Below are 13,859 nucleotides of genomic sequence, written 5' to 3' on the forward strand. Positions count from 1 at the left end.
AAATTGAATCTAATACAGCATGAAACATGCTCATATACTTGTCTTACTAGAATGGTTGAGGAACATAAAACATGCTCTCGCCCACACTTATCTTATCAAAATCTGTTGGATATATAGATCTCATTCTAGCGCCTCAGAATGACCCAAAGAGTCATTAACATGTCCCATAAGTGTAGCATGAAGCTAAACATTATCCTATGCCCCAACATGTCCCATTGAATAGAGCATATCTTGACATTCCCTTATCTCTCTACATGTCCCAAGGCCTAAATGCCCAAAATCATAGAAAACTTATGGTGAGTACTCATAATCCTTTGGTATACCAATATGTCCAACATAAGGTGTAACCTCCCTAACCCAGCCTAGACATTATGGCTAGATTGAGAAGGCTACATTGGCCACCGAAATGGCTAAGCTAACTTACATTACTTTTGAAGACTTTAAATAAACTTATTTTAGAGAAAATCATATTTGCACTTTGAGTTAGTTTAAAAGATTTCATTTATTAGATAATCTATACTTAATACTCATTTTATTATTAATAGTGTTCTTTAAGGAAAAAAATCGTTTGCTTGTCACTCTTCTTTGTAAAAACTCGATGTTAAACTAATGCAGTGGAAAAATCATTTTTCAATTCATTTTGGAAACTTAGTTGCCTTACCGATTTGTTTTTTCAAAAATGTTTCATTTGCAATGCAGTAAAAATTAGGCCACAATGTCACCTCGATATCATGAATTTTTTTATTATTATGCTTGAGTAACCATGCATGCAAAAATCCCCAAAAGAAAAGTTACCAAGCCATAGACCATAAATAATTAAAATTTAAAATCCAAAACCAATAAAGACTTAATAATACTTATTAAGATTAGTCCGAGGTCCAAGGTGATTCTTCGAATGCTGATTCCGGTCCTAATTTTGAGGCTTACCTAAAAAGTTAAACACTATTGGAGATAAGCTTATGAAAGCTCAGTATGACTAGAACAGTTATTTAAAAAGACATAAATATTAAATACAGTGAAACATATTAGCTTTAACAGAAGAACACAAAACCATCATTGGAATTTCATATTATTACATAGTCATTATCAAATTGATGTCAAACGGTGTATGAGCATGGGTCATCATTCATTCAAGTAACAATCATTAACCATTCAATACAACACAATACAACACGTAGTATAAATCAATAACATTCGAATATGTCTTGAGCATGAGGCAATATAAAAAGGTTCCTACCCATATCATCTGCTACACCACGAGTTCCACAAAACCCGTATGCCAAACTCAAACAAATGTGAGCATAGCTCAATGTGGTAAAACCACCGAATAATCAATAATGCAGAAAATCTGTTGGATATCAAAAAGTGCGATACAATTGCTAATAACATATAATATATGATAAAATCGCCAATCCCCTCGATACCGCAGGTGCAGTTCAGTGACTACATATATATGAAAACTTAATATGCCGTTGATACTCCATGGAACTCCTCCATCAACCACATGATATCCCATCCCAATGCAAATGCAATATGTCACACAAACTCATACATAATCATAAATCAATACTTTTTACATTTATTTGACATGTTCAACAAGCCCTCAATAATCAAATACTTTCAGTAAATGGAAATAGTGTTCCAACTTTAAAATTACCATTAAGATGATATCATTCAGCATTACACAATTTCACATACTTTTACGATTTTCCAATATGCATGTATAACAACCTTTTTAATATAACATAGCAAACTATCCATGCAATTATATCATTCATAAACTCATATCTCATAAAATCATGCTATATATACAATCAATCTCATCCCAAACAACACAATCATGCATCACAATACCATTCACACAATCACACTATCAAACAAGCAACTTTGCTAACATATCAATTTTTAGGGCTCGAAACGTACCTAGTTCGGCCACTTAAAAAGTTAATTATTTTTTTATTAAGCCAATCCAATAATCAAGCTAAATAATAAAGTATATCAAAAAAGTTCTCATTTTAAATTATGTTTTTGAGTTTAGGGCCCACACCTTATTTTTCGCTTTCTCACAGCACACTAGCGAATCTTCTAATTTTCCTTAATAAACCTTAAAACGAACCTAAGTAAAAAATCAGTATAAATTCCATCAATTCATCTCTTAACCAGACCTTACACACCCACTTATGGGTTCCAACCAATCATCAAAATTACTACTATTTTACAAATCCAAACTAGTTGAATTTCTTACACTATTTTTTTGCGAGTCGTGCGCGCGAACATCTTTCGACTTTACAGTTGATTTGAGGTGTTCCGGTCAGCACGTAACACAATTACATGCTGGAAAATCAATAGCTAATATTGATTAAAATCCCTCATTTAATCAATCCATAATCTTTTCCCAACAACTTTGTCGAAACAACAAACTAGTTTACAATTAATTGCACTTGCACTTCTCGAATTGTGAAATCTGAACGACTAATTGATCAAGAACGTCTTTCCTTAATTAACATGTGATTAAAGGCTAATTAGGAGAGTTCAAGAACTTAAATTAATGCCTGGAAAAGATGGGCAAGAACCAAGAAAGAAAACGGCCCCTTTTCTTGCACATAGGCGTACGCACCACCACCAGCGTTGGCCAAATTCGGGTGTAATTTACAAATAATTTAAAGATCCATTAAAAATATAGAAAAATACCTTTAAAATATTTAAAATTCCCCTAAATTCCATATCTAGAAATTTAGGTTTTTAATTGACAAGATTAATCAACCAATTGAAGAAAGAAGAGATCTTACATAAGCTAGTTAAGAGAAATGGCAATGGCACTTTCTTGGCAATGTTCAGGATCGATCTTGGAGTTAAAGATTTCAAATTTGGGGATGATTTTAATGAGGAAAAATACCAACAAGATCGTGGAGAAGATGTTAAAAAATCTTGAGGCAAAAATAAAAAGAAAGAGGTGGTAAAACTAGGTGTAGGCGATGGCAACAATGGAGGAAGAAAGAAAAAATGAAGATCAAGGAGGAGAGGAGAGGAATGGCTAGGGTGAGTAAAAATAGAATAAAGATTGATTATTTTTTGTAAAATTAACATTTATATCTAGGGTTAAAAGGGTATGAATGGCACACACATTAAAAACAAGGGATTTTGTAAAAAAAATAATTATTTTACATGGGAAAAGATTCGAACTTAAGACCTCGATTTAATTTTCATACTTTTGCATTTATCAATTAACCACTAGACTATTTCCTTATTTTTTAAATAATTTTGCAATATTTATTTTAAAAATAAGGCGTGCTACATACTAAGGTTTGAGGCGAAATTAGCAAAATAATAAAAATGGTGAAAGAGAAGGGATTTGAACTTGGGCATAACCAATACCTCATTTATTCCTAAAAACGCATAAATAATCTAAAAAATTAGGGCATAACCACTCTCTCTCAATTCCCAAACTCGATGCTACTGACCCCCGATTTTTGGTATGTTACTTAAGGGCTTGTAAAGGAGCACGCACAAAAACTTATCACATAGAGCTCACATAGGGTGCTTACTTGAAAAACACTTGTTCAAAGAAATCACACCTAAGTGTGTAAAAGCACAGCTTATAAAACCATATCTTAAAAACACAACTTGAAATATAGGCACGCATAGGAGCACGCATAAAACTTATCTTTAAAACATAACTTTAAAAACGTGACTTGAAAACACATTTTGAAAACAGAGTTTCAGAACTTTTTAAAATAGAGTTCTTGTAGAAAAAGCTTATTACTGGAACTTTACCTTTTAAAACAAGATTTTTGGAAAATATAGTAGATCGCTCAAGTTACAAACCTTGAGAATTCATACTGAAACATGACAGTTTAGGAAACTTATGACAATAACCACTCATCGAAAAAGCTTGAGAATTTAAACAAGTTTAGCTTTGCCTTTATCCTTGCTGGTAGATGGTTCGGCTGGTTCACAACATACATAAACACACAGATTATTTAAACAGACAAAACTTACAAAATTAACACATGCAAGCGAACTTAGCTTTCTGGACAATCAATCCTTTGTTAGAGTATGCCCAAAGATCAATCATAAGATGGTTGTAATAACATACTTGATTTATCATGTTTATTAATATAAGGCGTTACCATTATTATTTCAGTTTCTTTTCTATGTGTATAAATAAACTATTTTATAATAATGTCCTGAGAGTAATATGATTATTCTTAAAAGCTCCTTAGTCAAGTATTCTCCTTGGATAGGACAACAATAATGCATTAAGACTAACATGTAGTTGATTGATGATAAAAAGTTGTCATTGATATGGAATGTCAAAATCGATGCATGAATATGTGCGTTAGAGAACAACATATTGGACTGACCCGTTATGAGTATGTTTCTTGGATTATTATGTAATTGTCACAACATTACTCATAATGATTAATATGTATATGATCCTCAGACTTGAGATCATCATAATCCCAACATCGTGAGTTGTATATTTTGATACAGTCAAACGTACACCGTAAATGGTTGTTCTATAAAAGCTGATGTTGGATATACCACGATCTATGTAGAGGGATACGGTTGATCTATATAGGATAAGTCCCTCCTACATAATGGGAGTAATGTCTTAGGCCACTTGATTGAGTGAGACTAGAAATGCATGGCCATGCTCAAATAAGCTGATATGAGATGTCATACTTATTTGTATATCATAGTCTACTTAAGATATCAAGGAACATGGAATGGACTATGCAAGTGTGACTATTCCATGACTTGTGTCCAATCCAGAGATAAAGGACTTAAGGATTGTTGCATGAAAGGTTAATCATAAAAAGGTTATGTCGAATCATGATTTCTTGGGACTTAGGTAGCAATGATGCATTGCTAGGTGCCACTCATTGTTTGTAACATTGGAATCGTTCTAGTATTACTGCTAACGTTACAAGAACCTACAGGGTCACACCCTATAGTTGAAGTGAACGGAATAGAACATAGTTGGTATTGCGTTTGTTTGTCACTTGAATTAAATTAATTATAGAATTAATTTAATCGGATAATCAAATATCGAACACATTATGTACAAGGTTGTTGTAAACATAATGAGAACATGAATTTGGTTAGTATATAAATTCAAATAAATATATGGTTTACCGAAATCATTATTATAATTAATGTAATTAAAATTTTTAGTTTAAAAATTTAGTTAATTAGAAACCCTAAAAATAGATATAAAAATCTTGTTTTTCCTTCGCTTGGGGTCTAGCAGCCGTCAAAGCAAAGTTTTTTTTCCAAAATAGTTTTGGGGATTCCTTCCGTTCATTGTCTACTGGGTGGATTACGTAGAGGCCGGAGTCACGATAAATTGTGGCTTGGTTCGATAGTAGATCAGACTACCCATTGCTAAGCCGTTGCTTCTACTCAAAATAAAGATTTCGTAATTTCGAACCTTTATTTCACCCCAATTCGTTCCTCACACATGGTTCCATGGTTAAGATCGCCGAATATTTTAATTTTCTACTGTCCCGTAAGGGTGACGGCATTCCAAAAGTGGTATTAGAGCCACTTATGTGATACGTACTCGGGTTTAAATACTTGGGTGATGCAATTGAATGAGATGCATGCTTCAATTTTTATTACGTTTCTGACTGTTGAAATTTTTTAAGAGTAACTTGATAACCGTTCCTTTTGACAATGGATTAAATGTTAATCATGGTGTTATGGCCTATTCGGTTTAATGTTATTACTGTTAAATGTTAACAGATCTGTAATGGTACGACGGTAGTGCTTATAGTTTCCAGTAAGAGTTAACTGGTTAGTGGAACAAGGGTTGTTCTGGCATGAAACCTCAAGGACTAAAATCCCAAAAACACGATTCTGTTGATAAAAGTTATCAAATCATGAGGTTTCATTTGAATGAGGTATGCGGTTTGTACCGCTTCCTCCGACCGCCTTAGACCCCATCTTCTTAAAGTATGTTTTATAATAAATTAAACTTGGTGGCCATAAAAGTTGAAAGGATATGTTATAATTCACCTTAACAAGATGTTATATTATGTATGCTATTATTGACATGCACGGTGTTTGAAATGCATAGTTATAGCCTAATGACCTATTTGATAAAAGGTTGTAATTTTATAAATACGGCCTATGTGTCATGCCTTACTACTATTCTCTTGTATTTCTTTTCTCATCTTACTCCCTCGTATGTAAAACAAGTTTCTGCATATTGTAATTTGCAAGAGTTGCTATGGGCTAGACGAGAAGGAAGATGGGCCAACTAGTGTGGATCGATAGCTTGTGAAACGGCTTACACTTTTAGGTTTCCTTTTGGTTCTCCCATTGGCTTGAGTTGCATCACCTTAGTTTATGGACTATAACTATTGCATTTATTTATTGCTTTATTTATTCATGTATGAGATGCTATGAATGTCTAAAGCATGCCAAATTTTAAATATGTTAAAATTTGATAATAATGAACCACATTAATTGATGAGATCAATTAAATAGCTAAATGGACTAAGGTAAACCATAATTGGTGAGACGGAACAACCTTAACAAAATCCCTCTATTAAAATATTAAGTCAATATATCTTTCCAATTTTGCCCTCATTAAGGCCTCGATCAATACTATGTAGGTTCTGCTAAAGCGAAGTACTAGTACTTATCTTGGTTAAACGCGAAGAATAAACAACTGATATTCGCTGGTTAAAATTGGTTAATGACTTAACTAGGTTATTCTAATAGGATTAGAAACCTAGAGGCAAGTAATTTGGATAAATCATAAGATGATTAGAACAAGAGTTGTTCACCAAACTTTAGGAGTTACATATGATGTAATTAGCAAATGTTGCTTACCTAGATAACCATAATCTTGAGAGTAAAGCCAAAGCTGACTTAAGAGGAGGTGAAATATGGATCATTAACCCACTTGAAATACTTTTCGAGAAAGTCTTCCTGAAACTAATATATGAGGGTTATTAATTTTATAATAAAATAGTGGGAACATCTTTTAATAAAGTCCTTTTAATGATTGATATAAATTTGATAAATTTACACACTTATATTTTATTGTTGTAGAAACATTATGGCTGCAAACACTAATACATTCTCATTATGATCTTTAAATTTTCTTGACTGGTTCCGTAACTTGAGGATTGTACTCAAACAAGAACGAAAATTATATGTCATTGAACAACCAGTTCCTAACGAACCACCGGCTAATGCCTCGAAGGTTGATAGAGATGCTTACAAGAAGCATCTCGATGACATGGTAGACGTTGGATGTCTTATGCTAGCCACTATGAATCCTAAGCTTCAGAAGCAACATGAGGACATGGTTGCTTATGAAATGATTGAGCACCTGAAAGAACTTTATCAGGGGCAAGCACGGCAAGAGAGGTTCGATATCTCTAAGGCCCTATTCCAATGTAAGCTGGCTGAGGGATGCCCAGTAGGACCTCATGTCCTTAAGATGATTGGCTATATTGAAAGCCTGTCTAAGCTTGGGTTTCCATTGAGCCAAGAGTTGGCCACTGATGTTATTTTGCAATCATTGCCGGATAGCTACAGCCAGTTTGTCCTCAATTTCAATATGAATGAAATTGATAAGACTCTGCCACAGTTTCTCAGTATGTTACGAACTGCTGAAGGCAACATGAAAAAGGTTGGACCCAAGCCTATACTGATGGTCCGTAATAACAAGGGCAAGGGAAAGGCCAAAGTTTAAACAAAGCCCAAGGGCAAAGGTAGGCCCAAGCCTGGAAAAGTAAAGGCTGCATTGAAACCTAAAGGTGGAGTGGCTAAGAAAGGAAACTGTTTTCATTGTGGTCTGACTAGAAATTGGAAGCGGAACTGCCCTATCTATCTTGAGGAAGTCAAGAAGGCCAAAATAAGCAGAACGTCTACTTTAGGGACTACAAAGGAGTAGGACTTTGGCTAGAGGAGATGTGGTCTTACGAGTTGGAAATGGAGCAACAGTTGCTGCATTAGCTGTGGGAACATATAATTTATCTTTGCCTAGTGGACTTGGTTTATTTTTAGAGGATTGTTATAATGTGCCCAGTTTGACTAAAAACATTATTTCAATTTCTTGTTTAGACAAAATCGGTTTTGAGATAATTACTAAGAATAATTGTTGTTCCTTTTATCTTAATAATGTTTTCTATGGTTCGGCACAATTGATTAATGGCCTCTATATTTTAGATCAAATGAATTCCATTTACAACATAACTACTAAAACATCAAAAATAAATTACTCAAATCAAATTTATCTATGGCATTGTCGTTTGGGCCACATAAGTGAGGAACGCAAATCCAAGCTCCATAAAGATGGTCTCTTGGATTCATTTGTTTTTTGAACAATTTGAAGTATGTGAATCTTGCTTATTGGAAAAAATGACTAAATCTCCTTTTACTGGTAAAAATGAACGAGCTAGTGATTTATTGGGCCTAATACATTCTGATGTATGTGGGCCAATAAATACACATGCTAGAAGAGGATTTCACTACTTCATTACTTTTACTGATGATTTCAGTAGATATGGGTATGTCTATCTCATGCGCAATAAGTCTGAGTCCCTTAAAAAGTTCAAGGAATTCAAAAATGAAGTACAAAATCAACTAGGAAAAACTATCAAGACACTTCAATTTGATCGAGGTAGGGAGTATTTGAGCTTAGAGTTTGATGATCTTTTGAAGCAATGTGGGATTGTCTCACAACTTACTCTTCATGGCACTCCACAATGGAATAGAGTTTCTAAGAGAAGAAATCAAACTTTGTTAGACATGGTTTGATCCATGATGAGTCATGCTGATTTGTCGACTTCCTTTTGGGGACATGCACTTGAGACAGCTGCTTTCACACTAAATCGTATTCCCTTTAAATCAGTTCAAAAGACGCCATATGAGATGTGGACTGGGAAATGTCTCAGTATGTCTTTTATGAAAATTCGAGGTTGTGAAGCTTATGTTAAACGTCAAATGTCTACTAAGCTTGAACCCAAATTTGAAAAGTGTGTTTTTGTGGGGTATCCGAAAGAAACCAAAGGATATTATTTCTTTAATCCCACTGAGAGCAAAATACTTGTTGCTCGGACTGGTGTCTTCCTAGAGAGAGAATTTGTTTCTAGAAAAGGAAGTGGGAAAAAGATTGAACTTGAAGAAATTCGAGAATCACAAAATTGAGGAACAAGTAACTTCTGTAGAAACACAATCACGGCGTAGATCTTTAAGAGAACACCAAGCACCTGAGAGATATGGATTTCTCATTACAACGCATGGTGACGTTCTACTTATAGATCAAGATGAGCCTACGACTTATCAAGAAGCGGTGACGAGCCCAGGCTCTGAGAAATGGCTTGAGGCCATGAGATCTAAGATGGATTCCTTGTATGAAAACCAAGTATGGACTTTGGTTGACCCACCCAAAAGGGTTAAACCCATAGGGTGCAAGTGGGTTTTCAAAAAGAAAACCGACATGAATGGTAATGTACAAACATACAAGGGGCGATTAGTCGCTAAAGGTTTTCGCCAAGTTCATGGTGTTGACTATGATGAAACCTTTCTCCTGTAGCTATGTTTAAATCCATCAGGATCTTGCTCGCTATAGCTACATTTCATGAATATGAAATCAGGAAGATGGACGTCAAAACAGCTTTCCTTAATGAGAAACTTAAAGAGGATGTGTACATGACACAACCTGAAGGTTTTGTCAATCCAAAGGATGCTAGAAAGGTATGTAAGCTACAAAGATCCATTTATGGATTAAAGCCAGCTTCTCAAAGTTGGAATCTTCGTTTTAACATCAAAGAGTTTGGTTTTATCAAAAATGAAGATGAGCCATGTGTTTACAAGAAAGTTAGTGGGAGCACTATAACATTCTTGGTACTGTATGTGGATGACATACTTATCATAGGAAATGACATACCTACCTTGCAGTCTATTAAGACTTGGTTAGGAAGTTGTTTTTCTATGAAGGACTTGGGCGAAGCCACTTACATCTTAGGAGTGAATATCTATAGAGATAGATCAAGACGACTACTAGGTCTAAGCCAAAGTACATACATAGATAAAGTACTGAAAAGGTTCAGTATTGAAGAATCTAAGAGAGGATTCCTACCTATGAGACATGGTATTTCACTCTCGAAGAAAATGTGTCCTTCAACTCCACAAGAGAGAGAACGCATGAGTAAAATTCCATATGCTTCCACTATTGGATCTATCATGTATGCTATGTTATGTACTTGTCCAGATGTCTCATATACCTTAAGTATGATGAGCAAGTACCAAGTAGATCCCGGTGAAGGTCATTGGACCACAGTCAAGAATATCCTTAAGTACTTAAGAAGAACTAAGCATACGTTCCTAATATATGGAGGTAAGGAAGAGTTAACTGTAAAAGGTTATAGTGATGCCAGCTTCCAAACCGACAAGGACGATTCTCGATCACAATCAAGTTTTGTGTTTTGCCTTAATGGTGGTGCTGTGAGCTGGAAGAGTTCAAAGAAAAGTACAGTAGCCGATTCTACAACAGAGGCTGAGTATATTGCAGCCAGTGAGGTAGCAAAGGAAGCGGTTTGCATCAAGAAGTTCATTACTGAACTAAGGGTTGTACCTAGCATATCAGATGCTATAAAACTCTGACGTGATAACAATGGAGCCATTGTACAAGCTAAAGAGCCTAGATCTCACCAGCGATCCAAAAATATACTTAGGCGCTACCATCTTATTCGAGAGATTATCAATCGAGGGGATGTAGAGATATGCATAGTACCTATAGATGATAACATTGCTGATCCCCTAACCAAGCCTCTGACACAGCAGAAACATGATCGTCACACTACGTCGCTTGGTATTAGATATATAAGTGATTGGTCTTAGTGCCAGTGGGAGACTGTTAGAGTATGCCAAAAGATCAATCATGAGATGGTTGTAATAACATACTTGATTTATCATGTTTATTAATATAAGGCGTTACCATTATTATTTCAGTTTCTTTTCTATGTGTATAAATAAATTGTTTTATAATAATGTCCTGAGAGTAATATGATTATTCTTAAAAGGTTCTTAGTCAAGTATTATTGTTGGATAGGACAACAATAATGCATTAAGAATAACATGTAGTTGATTGATGATAAAGAGTTGTCATTGATATGAAATGTCAAAATCGATGCATGAATATGTGTGTTAGAGAACAACATATTGGACTGACCCGTTATGAGTATGTTTCATGGATTATTATGTAATTGTCACAACATTACTCATAGTGATTAATATGTATATGATCCTCAGACTTGAGATCATCATAATCCTAACATCGCGAGTTCTATATTTTGATACAGTCAAACGTACACCGTAACTAGTTGTTCTATAAAGGCTGATGTTGGATATACCACGATCTATGTAGAGGGATACAGTTGATCGATATAAGATAAGTCCCTCTTACATAATGGGAGTAATGTCTTAGGCCACTTGATTGAGTGAGACTAGAAATGAATGGCCATGCTCAAATAAGCTGATATGAGATGTCATACTTATTTGTATATCATAGTCTACTTAAGATATCAAGGAACATGGAATGAACTATGCAAGTGTGACTATTCCATGACTTGTGTCCAATCTAGAGATAAAGGACTTAAAGATTATTGCATGAAAGATTAATCATAAAAAGGTTATGTCGAATCATGATTTCTTGGGACTTAGGTAGCAATGATGCATTGCTAGGTGCCACTCATTGTTTGTAACATTGGAATCATTCTAGTATTACAACTAACGTTACAAGAACCTACAGGGTCACACCCAATAGTTGAAATGAATGGAATAGAACATAGTTGGTATTGTGTTTGGTTGTCACTTGAATTAAATTAATTATAGAATTAATTTAATTGGATAATCAAATATCGAACACATTATGTACAAGGTTGTTGTACGCATAATGAGAACATGAATTTGGTTAGTATATAAATTCAAATAAATATATAGTTTACCGAAATCCTTATTATAATTAATGTAATTATAATTTTTAGTTTAAAACATAGTTATATTTATTTAATTTCTATAAACCCTAAAAATAGATATAAAAATATCGTTTTTCCTTTGCTTGGGGTCTAGCAGCTGTCAAAACAAAGTTTTTTTTCCAAAATAGTTTTGGGGATTCCTTCCGTTCATTGTCAACTGGGTGGATTACGTAGAGGCTGGAGTCACGATAAATTGCGGCGTGGTTCGATTGTAGATCAGATTACTCGTTGCTGAGGCGTTGCTGTCTACTCAGAATAAAGATTCCGTAATTTCGAAACCTTTATTTAAACCTGATTCGCTCCTCACACATGGATCCATGGTTAGGATCGCTGAATGTTTTAATTTTCCGCTGCGCCGTAGGGGTGCCAGCGTTCCAACATCCTTATAGGACAGAGGTTTACCTTGGTTGCTACGAACTTAATTCAGAATAGAGACTTAACGACAGAATATCAATGAGAGAATTATCATGGATAAGTGTTGTATTTAAAGACCTCAGTGTCTTAGAAATCTTAGGATTGCCTACTTGACTTAGGAAGTGAGTTACTTGCACGAAATGTATTCGTACTTACACCATATCTTTATTTCCTAATTTGAGTCTTACTCTGATGGGCGAACCCCAGTTCGCAACTTAACTGGCGAACATGATTTCAATGAATCTAGCGAACCCCCTTATCGCATCTTTTGGTGTATACGACTTACTAATCCTTACTAAAACTCTTTTTGCGAACTTATTACTGACCTTCTGACGGGAATCAGTTCACCAAAACACTGGCAAACACCTTGCTTGTATTCATTTGGCGAACTCCCAGTTTGACGAAGCTCGGGATGTTATAGGTAAGAGCAACTTGTAAACCCCTAACCCATATCTATCACCGGATTAGAGTTACAGAGCATTACCGTACAAACAGAACATTTAAACATATATTTCATGCATTATTATAAATATATTATAAAACATTCATTCACATTCACATAGTCCCTAATTCAAGCCCTCAAATATACATTAGAAAAGATCTGGGACTAGACTGAAATCATTTGGAAAGTCAAAGAAAAAGATACAAAAATATGAATACAGGGGATACACGGTCGTGTGGCCAGACCGTGTGCCTCACACGGCTGAGACCAATGCCCATACCTCAAGCCGTCTAACCATCGAACTAGGCACACATGGTCGTGTCCCAACTCGTGTCCTCACCCGTGTAACTCACTGAGTAGGGTCACACGGCCGTGTCAAACCCCGTGTGCCAGGCCGTGTAACTCTCAAAATTTCCTCACACACCCGTATGTCTGGCTGTATGCTAGGCCGTGTAACTCACTAACCTGCATACAAAGGACCCTTTAAGAGACACACGGCTGTTTCACTAGGCTGTGTGTCACACACGGCTGAGTTACACACCCGTGTCTCAGGTCGTGTGGACCTAAAATTTACCTAAAATCAAGCCATTCCCAACACCAATTCATGCATAATCCTATAAGCCTTTTGTGCACCTAATCAAGCCATCAAAACCCTATCACACATACATATAATAACCAATTCAAAAGTCCTATATCAACTAACTAATCTGCCATTCAAGGCACCTCAAATGCAATCATCAATACCTACCTAAACATGCATGTTTTACCACTTACCAATCATTAATTACTAGATCCAAAAACTTACTAAACATACCTCAATTTGACCATTACTATACCATCACAAAACATGCCATTTAAGCCATTCAAAATATACAACATGAGGTAACTCAATGAAACAGGCCATCAAATGATATTAATAAGCCATTCTCATCCATTATCAAAAGTGACCAAAAGTGCTTTCTAAAGCAAGCATTATAACCTATTATGCATACATGTCATCA

This window comes from Gossypium raimondii, chromosome 1, assembly GCF_025698545.1.
Source record: "Gossypium raimondii isolate GPD5lz chromosome 1, ASM2569854v1, whole genome shotgun sequence".
Classification (NCBI taxonomy): Eukaryota; Viridiplantae; Streptophyta; class Magnoliopsida; order Malvales; family Malvaceae; genus Gossypium; species Gossypium raimondii.